Source organism: Lagenorhynchus albirostris, chromosome 9 (assembly GCF_949774975.1).
Source record: "Lagenorhynchus albirostris chromosome 9, mLagAlb1.1, whole genome shotgun sequence".
Taxonomy (NCBI): domain Eukaryota; kingdom Metazoa; phylum Chordata; class Mammalia; order Artiodactyla; family Delphinidae; genus Lagenorhynchus; species Lagenorhynchus albirostris.
The window spans coordinates 89936504-89952806 of record NC_083103.1 but is presented as its reverse complement, the minus strand read 5'-3'; positions in this window follow the sequence as shown (position 1 = coordinate 89952806).

The following is a 16303-nucleotide window of genomic DNA, read 5'->3' as shown; positions in this document are numbered from 1 at the left end:
TCCGTCTGCTTCCCATGCATGAAGCAGAGTCCATGTGTCCCAGCAGGAGTGATGCAGGCCCTGTGGTCTGCCAGGAAACCACAGGAGGAGGAGCAGAGGACAGGCAGAGAGAAAAACTTCCTGGGCCAGGACGGTAGGCAACTCATAGACTCAGGCCCCTGGAAATGCACCAGAGCTGTGGCTGGAAAGCGCCTCCAAGCCAAGCCACTCTCAGCATCTCTGTATTCAGCTCAGGTCTGGGGACAAGCTGCCCTTGGATAGAGTTCTGCTTCCACCTCCTACCAGCTGGGACCGTGGATACACTGTTGACCCTCTCTGGGCCTCAGTCTCCTGAGAAATGGGGACATTATGATAATTAAAGGAGAATAACTATATAAGGAGATCACTATGCCCAGAACACAGTAGGTGATTAAAATGACTGGTATTAGTCAATTGGCAGATATTAATTTGCCTCTTTCTCCTCTGCCCCCTGCCCCTTGAACTAGCAGCTTGACACCTATGTGATGCTCTGTCTGTGCTCCATCCATGGAGGAACGGATGGGGAACCTCCTCTTTGCTTAGGAACAGCTCTGGCATCCTTGTCCGCCGATAGGAGCTGGGGCCCTGCCTCTTCACCCAGACACCTGTGTACCGGAGATGCTGCCCTCCTGACCATTCAGTGTTCCACACCGGGATGCCTATTTCTGTTTGAGATAATTTTAGACTTACTGAAGAGTTCCAAAGGTAGTAGAGTTCCTGTATACCCTTCACCTAGCTTCCCCTAATGTTAGCATCCTACCTAGCCACAGCACAGTTATCTAAACTAAGAAAGTAAGGTTGGTTCAATGCAAATAACTGACAGGTTTAATTTGCATTTTGCCAGTTTTTCCACTGACACCCTTTTTCTGGTCCAGGATCCAGTCAGAATCCCATATTGCATTTAGTTGTCCTATCTCCTTAGTCTCCTCCAACCTGTGAGAGTCCCTTAGTCTTTCCTTGTCTTTTGTGACCTTGAGACTTTTGAAGAGTACTAGTCAGGTATTTGCAGAATGTGGGATACCCATCTGAAGTATTTGTGATGGAGTGAGCAGTCTTGCTTTACTACTTCTCCACTTTCTTATATTTCTCCCAGAGCCTTTACTTCTGCCAAAAATTTGCCCCACAGAGTGAAAGATCCCATTCAGCTACAAAAGTGGTAGGAAGTGCATTTGTTTAGCATACCACAGTAGCCATGGCACCTCTCCTGCCCAGATTGTTTCCTCTTTCCGACCCACTCTGTCCAGCTTGTGCTCACAAGGGAGCCTCAGGTGTTGAGCCGCTCTGTCCAGATGGTAGACGCCATGAGAACAGGGGCCCTTGCCTCATTTCAGTTCTGTATCCCCAGTTCTTAATCGGTGCTGCATGTAACAGGGGCCACAAACACACATGGAATAAATGAGCAGTCACCTTCGCCACCAGCCTCCATTTATAGATGGCTCAGGGGTGCAAAGAACAGGCATTTGGGCTATAGAGGTGTCAGGTACCCCATTTCCTCAATAGTCCTGTTAGGGAGACAGGGCTATTTCTGTAAACAGACAGAAAAAGCTAACGTGCTGGCCAGACAATACAGTAGAAGCCCTCTTGCCCAGCATGGTGGATTGACCAGTGGAAAAAGTTCATTAAAGAGAAGATGCATTAAAAAATGATACTTCAGACATTTCATGTTACCTTAGAACATTCATGTCCACTAATTTACTAGACTTTTGGTGTATATCTTGAGTTTTTTCTTTGAGTTATGAGTCTACCAACTGGAGTTTTGCCTCATCTTAGTTGCATTAGAATTCCTATAATGCCTTATTTACAACTTCCAGTATTTCTACTTTTATTTTTAAAAGCAAAGATTTAAACTTACAAAAGAACGTAAGTGTAGACTCCTAGATTTTCAGAATTTTTAGAGTTATCTCATTCACAAGTAACTAGTCAGGATTTTAAGCGATTTTTCTTTATCAAAAAATGTCCCAATCCATTCAAATTAGTTTTAATGGAATCAATGTTTTAACTTGGTATTAATATTGTATTGTTTATTAAACAGTGAACTAGATTAATGGCAATTACAAGGACAACTAGCATGCACGGGTTTGGGATCAGATCTAACTGACAAGAAAGCAGACAGCTCTCCAAGTGTACCGGGAGCACAGGCAGAGCACAGCTTCGTACAGTTAACAGACTGTGTGCCATGGGCACCCGTCAAGCATCCTTTCCTGAGAGTGATGACTAATCCAATGGGCCAGCAACGTGGGGGACCTTGGAGAGCGTTTAAAGTACATGATCTTTCATCTTAATTTAGCTGTTATCTGTGGGGCTCCTGCTCATGTATCAGATGCTGGAGGAGCCAAAGGAGAAGAAGATACAGACCTTGCCATGAAAGAGCACAGGAGAAGGGAAGAGACAGACTTTCAGGTTTTGATACCACAAACGCCAAAAAGAACAAATCCTGTATGTGAAGTGGAAGAGGAATCAGCAAGTAATTCTCCCTTGAAGGAGATCATGGAAGGCTACTTAGAGGAGGTGGCCTCAGAGACCACGAGTGAGAAAGGAATCTGGAAGAAGCAGGGACCACTGAGCATCATCCTCTCAAAAAATTCAAGATGCTGATATTCCCTGAAATGGAAGCGGGAGGCACCAGCAGTAGGTGGGTCTGCTGTTTACTGTCATTCCCGTCTATACTGGAGACGACAGTAAGCAAACCCTGGTATATTTGTTAGAATTACAGATAAGGAAGGAGGGTGGAGGCGATAGAGCCAGTCTTCCCTCAGGGAGCCCAGCACCGCGCAGAGTGAAGAAGGCAGCAAAGATAACGTGCCTAACACCTCTCCGGGGTCAGCCCAGCCTGCCTATCAGGTTGGTACACAAGGTAAACTCCAGACCTCGGTTTGTCACATGCCAGGAAGATGGAATGTTTTGTCTCAGCCTGCGGTGTGCGCCCCAGTTGCTGAAGAGATTACCGCTTTCTGGGCCACAAATGTAATTAGATGATCAACCAGAGAAAGTCTAAAGCAAAGGCGGACTTGGGGGAGAGATGTTTGTTTTTCCTATGTCACTTTGAATATCAGCCGGGCAGAAAGGGCCCCAAGAGGGTCTGTGCTTCGGAAACAGTAGGACAGGGGCCTCCAGAGAGAGGGCTGGAGTCTTCAGGCAGGGCTGGGGAGTGGTAGAAAAATCTCCGCTTTGTCCAAAAGGCACCAGTGTTTCCTAAAGCCCCCCCAGCCCTGAGGCTCCCATCCTGCTGCGGCCACCAGACTCAATAGTGAGCATCGGGTGGGAAGATACTAGAGCACCGTTCAGACCAGCCTTTGTAGTCCAGCGATGTCTTTGCGACTTGGTTACCCTGGATACTGTTATAAAACAGGTGATGCAAACTGAAATGTATGCTGGGGCCTGGAAACAGACGTAAACTGAGTGACGCCAGCGGGGTGTAGGGTTATAAAGATTGGCGGGGACTGTGGTAAACTCGAGGACACTGTGCCCCAGCTAGCTGGGGCAGGATGTAGTGACAGGAGGAGGGGCACTCTGCCAAAGCCTCGGCCCTCACCCCTTACCAGCTGGGGCGAGTGGGGGGAATGTAGGGTCGAAGAGCATGGGGTAGAGATGAAGCTCCTTCCCCCCGCTTCCATCCTTGGAGTGCAGAAACATTCTCTTCCCCGAAGCTGAACCCTCCCCTGGTCGGCGAGGGCCACCGCCTTCTTCAGTTAGCGTGTGCTCTGTGTAAAAAGGGCTGCGTCTATTGACCCCGGCTTGCGGTCGCCTCTTGGGAAGGCTGACCCAGTGTTTACAGAATCCTGTGATTCTTTTGATGGGAACCCGTATTCTCATGTGAAATCTCCAAATTTTAAATATTGGCAACGAATTACAGTCTTTCAACAATGCTACAGTCTTTCAGCAACACATATCTGCAAACTAAATGTGGCAACTTCTGGTATGTAAGGGTTAGCTAACCAGTGCCGAGTCTCTGTTAATGGGCTGGCAGAAACGAAACTAAGTAGTTGGCAACCTTGCAAAGAGAAAGGATTTTACTAGCCTGTCATTGCCAGCCTCCACTTTACCCATACAACAAAATGGATCGAGCCCATGTTCTGGTATGTTCTGGTGTGTTCTGGCCTGCCCAAAGTCATTACTGCTTATGGCGTGTGGCTCCCTGGAGGAAGATAGCCAATTCTGCTTCTCAGATACCCAATGGCTTAGATTTCTTGGACAGCGACTGTGTGTGTGAGAGCACGTGGCTTGCGGATAGAAGCCGAGGTGTCTTGGCATCAGTGAGTTATTTTCACAAACTTGGCAGCTCGAACTAATCCCTGAGAAGAGCTTCCCCTCCCTCCTGCCACAGCCATCAGAGCTCTCCGTCAGCCTGTGCCTCAGGGAGCTGTCACAGCCTCATTACTGTTAATTCATCTTCACTTAGTGCATCAAAAAGCTGGCTGATTGATCAAATAGGGTGGGCGCACCGGAAGTCTGATTAGCGACATTATGTTGTTTGCAATGTCGGGCTCAGAAAACTTAGCTCATCTGTGTCCCAGGAGTCCTAAGATAAGACTGAAGTGTTTATGTTCTGCCTCAGATATTCTCAGGATGGGAAGCCAGTGTGACAATTCGAGCCAGAGGTGTTTTCTTAGTGACATGCCCGATGGGCACTTTTTCCTCACGTCTCTCCTTCCCTCCCTTCCTGTCTCCCCCGACTCCATAGGTGGGTCTCTGGATTAAAGTTACCCAAAGAGGGCCTGGGTGAACAGGGTTTCTGGTCACATCCATTATCCTCTGTAGCTGAGCAGCTCTCCTGACTGGGGATCCTCCGTGTCTCATGAAGCATTCCTGGATTCGGATGGTTGGTCTCTGGTATTGTCTCCACCCTTGCCCATGTCAGGCTGCTGAGCAACAAATCCAGAGGTTCAGCCCTTTCCCCAGACTCCTGGGGAAGAACAGGATAGGAAAACCTCCCCAAAAATTGTCTCAAGGAGCAGCATCCCGCAAAGCAACCTAACAGGCCCCGTGGCCCTGGGCTGCTCCCTGAACAGATGTTCAAGACACCATCCATGAGCATATGACCTGTGGTCTACACGGCTTCATCAACGTCCAGAGGAAAGCAAGAGAAGAGTGTCAGACTTAGAGAGCAACCCTTATAAAGAAAGCATTATTTCCAGGGGGTGAACAGGCTGGGTGGGGACCGGATACGTAACAGGTTCCTGGATGACTGCTGTTGCCCATCTCTGCTGACATATCTCTGGGAGAGATGAGCATACACAAGAAGTTGGATGAATTCAGGTTAGACTCAGGAGAGATACCCACAGAGCCTCCAGAGTCATTCTCCTTTAGCTGACAGTAGCTTTGAAGATGCAGATGATGACGATAATAGTGGCCGTGTCAGTAGCTAACACCTGCCATTTATTGAGCCCTTTGTATGAGCCACAGAGAGGGCCAAGTAGGGTCATGCAGGGGACCCATCTAGAGACCTTAACTGCAATCCCGGTAATGAAAGCAACCAGCTCTGTGAACTTGAGTGAGTCCTTTCACTTTTCTGGGTCTTAGTTTTTTTAATCTGTGAAATAAAGGGGCTACATCTGATATTTTCTAAGGTTTCTTTGATGAGTAAAATTCAATACTCCACATTTTTCCAGGTTAGCCATCAAGAGAATAGGAACAACTGAGTGTCTCCTCCGGACCAGAGACTGTGCTAAAAGCTTGATGTATCTCGTTTAACCTTCAAAATAGCCCCACGAGGAAGGTGGTCTCACCCTGTTTTAGAGCCACGCAAAGCAGCACTATTGCTGTCAACACCCACCAGCACCACCGACACTCGTTACCACTTAGCAAGCTGGTATCCTTCTCAGTAGACGCTAAGGATATACATGGGTCTAAGACAACCTCTGCCCATCAAGCCCCACAGACACATCACAGGGTTGGGACAGACACAGAAGCAAGGAAGTACCAAAGAACATGTGCAAACAGCCAGCGCACGGCACCAGCCTCCGTGCCGCCTTAGTGAGGATGTCAGTAGGATCAATTTACAGATGACAAAGGAAAGTCTAAGTTGAAGTGCTGATAGCACACTAACATTTTTGTAGGACTTTGGACTTTGCAGGACACTTTGATATATGTCAATTTATGTGATTATTCCACCACTCTCTGAAATTAGGTATGACTGCTCTCATTAAATTATTATTAATTATTAAATTGAGGATTAGGGAACTGGATTATCCAAGGGAACTGGATTATCCTTCTCTCTCTGCCTGTCAGATCCCTGCAGTTAGATGAAATAATCCAGTGCTGATGGTGGCTGGATACCTCAGAGTCGCCAGGGTCTCACTGGGTACCTGGCCCACCTCTGCCTTCAAGAGTAGAGACGTCCCAGAAAATCAAATATCGTCTATTAACGCATATATGTGGAATCTAGACAATGGTACAGATGAACCAGTTTGCAAGGCAGAAGTAGAGACACAGATGTAGAGAACAAACGTATGGACACCAAGGGGGGAAAGGGTGGGGTGGGATGAATTGGGATATTGGTATTAACATATATACACTAATATGTATAAAATAGATAACTAATGAGGAGTGCTGTACAGTGCAGGGAACTCCACTTCGCTGTATAGTAGAAACCGACACAACATTGTAAAACAACTATACACCAATAAAAAAAAAAAAACAAAAAAAAAACACGTAGATACATCCCATAGCTGTTGTACCCACAGAATTTATAAGGAAGGCTCCAGGCCAAGTAGGGCTTTTCCTTGAAGATTTAGAGGGAAGAGGCAAGGTTGCTGCAAATCCTCGTGATACAGGCTGAGAAGACTTGTAACCAAGGTCACCTGCCAGGTGCCCCCAACCTCTCAGGGCTTTTAGCTCAGGGCTGGTTGGTGGGAACTAAATGTTGGCTGTGGCTGGAGTCTCTCCAGAGTGTTCAGAGGATTGGGGGCCACAGAGAAATAGGGGGTCTCTTTCTCTCAGGGCCCCTCATCCCAGCGTGGGTCTTCTGCTGGTAGTGCTGGTGGGCGTTGACAGCAATAGTGCTGCTTTGCGTGGCTCTAAAACAGGGTAAGACCACCTTCCTCATGGAGTTAATGTGAAGGTTAAACGAGATACATCAAGACTCTAACATAGTCTTTGGCCCAGAGGGGACACTCAGCTGTTCTTTTGCTGGGACCCGGCAGAGCTCCGCACCGCACCCCTCACCCCCAGCAGTGATATTAGTTGCTGATTACTGAGCATCTTATTGGCCTCTTCATTTGCATTTTCTCAGTTAATTTCACAACCAGTCCAATCAGGAGAGATTTATTGTCTCCATTTTACAGATGGGAAAACTGAGGCCCAGAGCTATTACACTGTCAAGACCACACTGCTAGCAAGTATTGGAGACGAGACTGAAACCCAGGTCTATCTTTGTGTCTGATTAAGAAAAAAACAGGCCATATTGATTGCTCTCCTTCAATTCCCAGGATAGAAGGAAGCCACTCTTCTTTATTTTCTGGTCAGCACTGCTTAAAAGCCTCAATGTTGAGGACAGGGATGGGGGGGAGGGTAATGCAGTGCCAGTGGGCACACAGCTTGCCATCAGGACTCTGTGCCCATCGCTGAGACTGCCCTTCTGACCTACTTCTGTCATGTGGGAGAGGAAGGTAGGGGCTCTGCCCAGGACCCCCAGCCTGTTGCTGCAGCCGGGAAACTGCCTCCGCTGCCTTCTGTGGCTGTGCCGTGTGCCCCTCACCAGGCGGGGCTAGATGCCTGGACCCACAGTGCCGCCCCTGTTGGTGGGTTTACACCCGCACCCCATGGAAGGAAAGGAAACCCAGGAAGGAGCAGGAGGAAGGGGGGCTGAACTGGCCCAAAGGGATGAGCCTGGAGACAGCCAGCTCTCTTCCTCTCTACCCAGAATCCTGCGCGTCTGCTCTCCTCTGCCTCACTTGGTCCAGGCGGCCTAATGCTCTGGGGACTCCAGGAGTGTTGATTTCTGGAAAACATCCGGTTGCCTAAGGGCTCTCAGGACTCTGAGGAAACTTGGGTGTGGCCTGGACCTCATCTTCCGTCTTTATAAGGCTGTGAGGGGTTCCTAGAGGTCTCCTGTGAATACCTGTCTGAGACCTAACAGCCTGGTGAAGTGAGGCTCTGGACACGCCCTTGAAGGAGCTGTGTTTGCAGTGAGATAAAGACATCGCTCTCCTGCGTGCATGTGGGACCTGGGCCCGCAGACCTCACTCCCTCCCACTCTAGACCCCTGCTAGACCCAGACTCAACCCCTGGCACAAGGAGAAGAGCCTGGGTTCTGGAGGCAGATACATCTGTGTTCATAAGCCACTGCACTTGGATGAACTTGGGCGAGTTACTCACCCTCTCTGTGCCTGTTTCTTCATCTGTAACATGGAAATAATATCTAATCTTATAGGGCTGCTGCGCGGGTAAAATGAGATGCATGTGCTCAGCGCTTCACACCGTGACTGGCCTAGAATAGGAGCTCAGTAGCCGTTACGTTTGTCATTAAACTGGGCATCCACCCCTACCTCCCGTCCCTACCAGCCAAGCCTCATCCTCTGTGAAAGGGAAGAGACAGCCCATTAGACCAAGGAAGGGTCCCAGGGCACCAGCTGCTGGACAGGGCACAGGAGTGATGGGGACAGGGGGATGGTCCGTCAGGCAAGAAAGGAAGTCAGCATTTATAACAAGTGAACGGGATCAGAAGGCTAACTTGAAGGCTGGCTTACATCTGTGTTTTTTGCCGGGGTTGGGTGGGGGTGTGTGTGTGGGGTGTGGGGGTGTGGGGGGATGTGGGGGTGGGGGGAAAGAGAGTGGGTGGTGAGGTTTAAAGAGCAGATTCGATTTTTAAAAATAGTTTGCTATAGAAAAGTTTAAACATAATCACAATTAGAAAGAATAGTACAACGAACCCCAATGTATCCATTTCCCAGCTTTAACCACAATCAGCTTACAGAGGATTTTGTTTCATCTGCACCTTTCATCTGCACCATCTCATATTATTGTCAAATAAATCTCAGACATCATTTAATTTCAACTGTAAATATTTCAGTGTATATCTCTAAAAGATAAGGCCTTGAAAATAATTAACTGGAATACCTTTGCCACACCTAAAAATTGGTATCCTTAATTCCTTAATATCATCAAAAAATGTACTCCAAATATTCAGTAGCCTCTTGAATGTCAAGGATGGTGAAAAGTTGGTTTCTCTTGAATCAGGATTCCAATAAGGTCCACATGTTGCAACTGGCTGATAGGCTTTTAAGTTTCTGTTATTATAAACGTTCTCTCCCCACCCCCATTTTTTCTTTTGTTTCCTTGCAATTTATTTTTGGAAGAAACCAGGTCCTTTGCTCTGGCAGTGTTCCACAATCTGGATGTTGCTGATTGCGTTCCTGCGGTGAAGTTTTACCCTCCATTGTCTTTGAGATACCGACACCAAATAGCTATTTGTGTGGGTGTCACAAAGTTAAAGCTTGCTTGCCACCTCACCCCCTTTCAGAAAGGGCTTTATCCCTTGTGGAAATGTCCCCAGTGTCCCCAGAGCAAGCCTGCTGGAACTGAAGGATGGGGGGACTTGGAAAGGGGCTTCCCGAGGGTTCCCAGAGGCGTGATGGACGTTGGCTGTTATTTGGACTGGCCCCTCTCTCTGTGTTTATGAACAGGGGTGTCTTTTCATAGAGCAGAGCCATTTTCTGCCAAATAGCGAGGACTGTTTTTTGTCCTTCTAGAGCAATAAGGTTCAGGATTTGTCTCCCTCTTGACTTTCAAGAGCATGTTTTCTCAGTTCTTTCCTGAAATTAAAGTAAAGGTCAAGGAGTCTGGTCTGAGCCCCCGCCCTCCCTCCTCTCCAGCTGGAGAGCAGGCAGCTAAGTGGGCCTGCCTCTTGGACTCCTGTGACCCGGCCCAGGCCCCAGGGCAAACCAAGCTCAACTTCCCAATTCTTTTCTTCCCCGGGGGTGGGGGGGGGGATTGAGGAGGGAGGGAAAGAGAGAGAAAAGAAAATAGAAAACAGTGCCAGCCTGTAGACTCCGCTCTGACTGTAGATTCCCTGAGCAGTGTCTAGACGTTTCCTCCCCTCGGTGTGCCCTTCCTCGGGGAGGGGGTCCTGAGCCCCACGCCCTCCACCCTGCTTCCCACCTGCCGTTTGCTTCTCGGCACGTGAGCTGCCCCACGGCTCTGCCCCTTCCCTTGCATGGCGCTGAGCGCCCAGGATTCCTCATCAGAAGGCACAGCAGGCAGAGAACAGTGCCGCCGTCACCCACCCCTTAGCAGAACGGGAGCCACACTCCCTACCCTCCCCACCCTGAGTCACTCCCGCTAACAGTTAATTAATTTGTGACACTTTGACAGTTTGTGAGGAGACGTTTTTACGGAGCCATCGAAATCCACAGGGATGGGGCTGTCAGGCAGACACCCCTTCCTGCACACGTTCCTCGTTCTGCTGCAGACTCAGGGACCCCAGGCCCAGCCCCCGGGAGACCCGGGGCGAGGCCAGGAGGCCCTGAAGTCCTCTCCAAGCACTTCACATACCTAGGGACACATGGCCAGACCCAGGGACACTGGCCACCCAGGGAAGAAGCAGAACCGCAGAGGGGGCGTCCGGGCTGAAGCCTCAGAGGTGAGGAGACCCGGTCACCCTCCGCTCTGGTCTCCTGCTCTCAGACGAGTTCTCACTCAGGGCCCCCTTTCCACAGCTGCTGGAAAGCCTCTCCCTGGGACACGCCGCCCCCTGCGGCCCCTTTGACGGGCCGAGTCTCAGCTGCACCCAGTGTGCCCCTGGGAAGGCTTTGCAGCCGCTAGCCTGTGCTCGGTGAGCAGCTGGCTCCAGGCCCCCGCCTTGGCCAGCTGAGGCTTCACGCCCACAGGGGGCGCTAGTCTAGATGCTGTGAAACCCTGGGTCCCCAGGCCTTCCTGCCGCCCAGAAGCCATCCCCACCACGCTCTGTGCTTCCTCTTCCTACACAATTCAGGTCATCTCCCACCCACTTCCCCACATACCTACACTCCCCTTCACGCAGGGCGTTCTCTTTTCCTTTCAAGGCCTGTTCACACTGCGTGCCCAGGGATGGCCCACCTGGACGGCTCCGCGGATGAGTCCCAGCAAGCTGGGCACCCAAGCCCAGCTACCTCGTGACTGGGACCCAGGGGGCCAGGGAGAGATCTCAGAGGAGGCTCCTGGTACCCCATGAGGAGGACCCAGGGGAGAAACAACAACCGGGGTAGGAAAAGACCTAGGAGCTGACTCCTTTACGCTGGAGTGGGATACTAGCTCCTGTGGCGCCTCTCAGACATTTATGGAACACCTGCCGTTGCCAGGCGCCCTGCCGGGAGGTGAGAAAACCATGATAAGACAGCTGTGAGCCGCACACTGGTGTAGCTCACACCTTGGCGAGAAGCACAGACACTAAACAAATAATTAGACAAGTAACAACAATTACACCTGTGATCACTGCCACCATGGAGCACGTGTGCTGGGAGGGCCTTGAGCAAGGGGACAGCTCTGAGCTGAAGCATCAGGGAGCCTTGCATGGGGAGGGGCTGTCCTGAAAGGTGGGAAGGAGGAGGGGGTCAGCCAGGACGGGCCCTGAGCCCAGGCGGAAGGCCTGGACCTTGCTGGGAGTCAGGACACTGGAAGCCCAGGGGCGGGAGCAGGTGGTCCCTCTGCCGGTCGTGGGTGGATCTGACGACAGGAAGTGGAATGGGCGGGCGTGCCAGGGTAGCTTCTGTTTGCTGTGAGGTGGGAGGCGATGCCTGGCCTGGAAGCAGCATCACCAGCTCACCAGCTTCAGGTTGGTCCCCTTACAGCCCTCGAGACAGTGCCCACCATCCTGGCTCCAGCTGGGTGGAGCCAGACACAGCCAGAGAATGGGAGAGAGATTTACCCGAGCTGTTCCACCCTTTCTAAGGAAACCTGGGCAATTCTCGCCAGAGATAACCTAAGTTCTGCTGCCGAGCTGCCCCTGTGGAACTTCAGGCTGGACCAGGGTGGCTCTCCAGGCCTGGCACCTGGGGGTGGCATCAGTGTGTGGCCTCCCCTCCCCACAGGCCATCACAGGCAGGTTTCCCCACTAGCCTAGGTCTCTTACAGCAGTCCAGATCTGTCCCCAGCCCACAGCAGCACTCAGGTTCCGGGGGTGGGTGCGGCAGCCACGGGGAGAGTCTCACTCCTGAGCTCGTGGAGCCTAGGAATTCCTGGGAGCTGGACCTTGCCCGAGCCCTGGAGCGTCCCATGCCAACAGCTGCAAAAAAGCAACCCGTATCTCTTCCAGCTGCTGCTGCCTGAGCCAGACCCACGCCTCACCCCCCAGCTCCCCTGCGCGGGACGCCGGGAAAGACGCTCAGGGCGAGGAGAAAGATGCTCACCCTAGCCTCACAGCTCAGTCTCCCCTGTTCCCCTCCCCAACATTCCTCTCCACTCCTCCTCTACCCCTCCTCCCACAGATCCTTCCCCACCTCCCCAGCCGCCGGCTGGGCAGCCTTTCCAGGTAAGACGTGACTGTGCCCGTCACCAGCCTTCCCAAGGTCTGGGCCCGGAGGGCTCTCGAGGCTGCCTGACCCAGGGCTCTGGGAACCCCTGCTGAGGCCACCCTCCTGGGTTCAGTAAGTGAGGCCTCATTCGGTGACTCTTCTCCTTTTTCCTTTGGAGACAGAAGGAACTCGGGGCTTCTCCCTACCGTTTCCCCTCCCACCCTTCTTTCCCAGAGCGGCCTGAGGAGCTGGGGAAGGGCCCAGACCCAAGTCACAGCCTGGACCTTTGTCTGGAGGCGCAGAGGGTGACCTGAATCACCAGGGTCGTGGGGAGGAGCCCCTTACCCCTCACTCCCAATTCCCACCCAACTCCAGCAAGCTGCTTTTGAAATGCAAATGCGAAGCGCTTCCCCCTGCCCCCCCTCTTCTTTTTCATTGAAATGCTTCAAGTCTCAGAAAAGAGGGAAAAGTGATGTGTTTAAGACAGCAGTGTCTCACCCGCCATCGAGCCCGATAAGGGATTGTTAAATTTTAATTAGACAATTTGATTCCTTTAAATGCCAACCTCTCGGGGGAGGCAGCACCAGGGAAACAGGTTGCTTGAGTTTATACAGCACCAAGCGTTCCTTGCCCCCCTCCTCCCGGCCGGCGCCCCAGAGTTTCACTGCCGGATGCAGTCAAAACCAGAGAATGGAATCCTCTCCTCTCTCCTCCCGACCACCCGGCTCTCCTCCAGGGTCCCAGGTGCCCTAACAGATTGACCCTTTTCGCCCCATCCCACCCGGCTAGGGACCAGGGACCGGCCTCCAAGTCCCTCCTAAGAGAAAATACCGGTTCGGGGTGTCAGCCTCGAACTGTGAGCTCCAAAGGAGGTTCTCTCTTCCAACACACTTGTGAGAAGCTGTTTCTGTTTACAGGCTGGGGGTTGGCCACCCTCCTCCCAGCTGCAGTATCTGCCCCATCCCCCACCCCCTGTGCAGTGGCTGGTCTGAGCACGGTGGGCCGCTGGCCTGGGCCGCCTCCGTGGGCCAGCTCAGCCCCGGGTGGCTGTCTGGGCTCACACAGCACTCCTCAACTTGAGAGCTAGCTAGTTTTCAAATTAGAGCACACACAGAAAATGCTAACAGTTGGAAAGCAGGTAGGGTAATGGCAGAGGCACTGGGGGCCGGACACACCTCGGCCCACACTCCACTTGCCCCGATGACCCCATACAACTCCATCATCCCAGACAGCTCGTGAGGGAGCTCTGTTGCGTAGGCTCTGAAGACAGCAGGTGCCACAGCAGGCTAGAGTTGGGCGAGCCATTAGGAGAACTTGACGGAGGGCTACTGACCACCAGCGCGGATGATTCTGGAAGATCTTTCAGTAGGTCTTTGCCCTTCTGCGTGGAGGCAGGGCAATGAGTCCTGGAGACACGCAAGGCGCAGGTGATTTCTGGCACCCACACGGATGGAGTTTCCCTGTGCTTCCGGCTCCCTCCACTTTCCCACATGCCAGGGCAGCTAAGAAAGAAGAGCCTAGGTGGCCCCGGAGCATGCCTGGATCCTCATCTGGGAACTCTGCTGGCAAAGCTGGTGTAGGGAACAGCAGTTGCCCCACTTTGCTGCCCAGGGAAGGTGAGGATGGTACTCTGGGGGAGAGGCAGCCGCTCCGTGAGTGAGGCCTGCGTCTGCAGGGGTCTTTGTCGGCTCAGGCTGCCTTCATAAAACACCCTAGACTGGGTGGCTTGAACAAGAGCAATTTATTTTCTCATAGTTCTGGAGGCTGGAAGTCTGAGATCAGGGTGCTAGGACGGTCAGGTTCTGGTGAGCCCTCCCTTCCTGGCTCTCTGATGGCTTCTCTTCATGGCTGCTCCTACGGCAGGGAGAGAGGTCAAGCTCTCTAGTGTCTCTACTTATAAGGGCAGTCATCCGATCGTGAGGACCCTACCTTCATGACCTCCTCCCGACCAAAGGCCCCATCTCCAAAAAACATCACATGGAGGGTTAGGACTTCATACGAACCTTGCAGGGACACGATTCAGTCCACAGCAGCAGGCTCAGGTCATCCATCCCTCTCCGAGGAGATAGGACCCAGTAGCTAACCCGCTGAGAGCTTAGACATGGCTGTGACTATGCATGTGTTTGGAGCTCACTAAATGACATTGACTGGGGACCGCGATTCGGAGCTCTTACGCACGAGGCAGGAGCCGCCTGGGAGGAAGGTGGAGGTGGCGTGTGGAGGTTGGTGAGCAAGTTGATCACATTTTCATAATCCCAAATCAAAAGGCTTGTTCTCACAAGAGAAATTTTTTCTATGATATGGGATCTTATTTATCTGAGGTCTTCTAACTGTAAGAATAATTCTCCTTGGGTCATACATTTAGCCCATCTCCTTTTTTAAAAAGATCAAGACATTTGGACCATCCTGGCACATCCAGGCTGCGAGCTGTTGGGCGGCATTTCCCACCTCCAGGAGCCCCAGAGTAGGCACTGATCTCACCTGGCTTCTCCAGACCCGGGACCAGGCCGGATTTACCTGGAGCCCTCCCCTTCCCCGACAGGCACAGGCTCTGACACAGATGGAGAAGTCCGAGGTGCAGGGCAGGGGCAGGGATCTGAGGGGTCCCTCGGGTGCCCTTGGAGCGAGGAAGACCATAGCCTGACCTCTCCTTTGTGCTTTCTTCTGACTGATGCCCCTTGGAGCCCTGGGCAGGAGGGAAAGAGGAGGGGCTGGGGATGGGACAGGGGGAGCCTGGGGACCAGCAGTTTTCTCAGGCCTCCTGAGAAAATGCCAGAAGAGAAATTCCAGGAGGTCACTATCTTTTATCCATTCTAAGATGCATATCCTCTCTAACATTCTGATGTCTCTGAAATCAGAACACATTTTCACGATCAACCCCATCTTAAAGCAGTGTCAGGGTTAAGATGGCATTTTTTCTTCCCTAGGGGTACCTAAGACAATGGTGCATCTTACATTTAATTCTGTCTTAAAGCCTAAGAAGTATGGCCGTTGGTATCACAGTCCCTGGTTAGAGCAGGCGGCCTGGGAAAGCTGACTCTTCCAGGCCAGCTGCGACCCCATCCGAGGGTCTCTCAGGTTCATCCTGCACACTGCCCAGGAATACATTTCGTCTTTTCTTTCCTTCACTCCTTCCCAAGGGCTCGATTGCTGCATCTCGGAATCCCTCTCCCTTTGCCTAGGCCTGTAAAAGTCTACAGACTTCTCAAGGATAAGCGGTAGGAGGCAACAGGATGTCACAGGAGGAGCCCAGCAGGACCTGTGAGCCTGATGGGCTGCATTTGGACAGCGCCTGCCACTTCATCTCTAGGAGCCTCAGGCCTGTTGTCTAATCGCTTGTTTCATTGAATTATTTAGCCTGGTTTGGTTTTTCCATGAGGGTTCACCTGTGCCGGCCACATATGCCTCATCTTACTTAATCCTCACAAGAGTAATTGCTCTCCCTATTTTGCAGATGGGAAAACTGAGGCTCAGGAAGGCCAAATAATCTGGCCGACACCCCCGAGCTAGTAAGGCTAGAGTTGGGATTTAACCCAGGTGTTTTGGTCTTCAGCTCCTATGTTATACTAGTGTCTCTTATGCCGGAGTACCCCATCTGTGGAGGTGGGTTTGCTGACGCCCGAACCCCGAATCAGCCTGAGAGCTAGCCAGGCATCCCCTGTGGGTGAGAGGTGTCAGCCCCAACTCGGAAGGACACAGGAGAAGCTGGAGCTCACCCTGGGCTCTGGTTAATCTACAGGTATTTAGGCATATTCCATATTTTCTCATTTTTTCTACAGTGTAATTGTATTACATTTGTATCAGCAAAAAAGCAACAAGAACAATTGAGAATGAATGCTCAGTTTGACAATTAAATG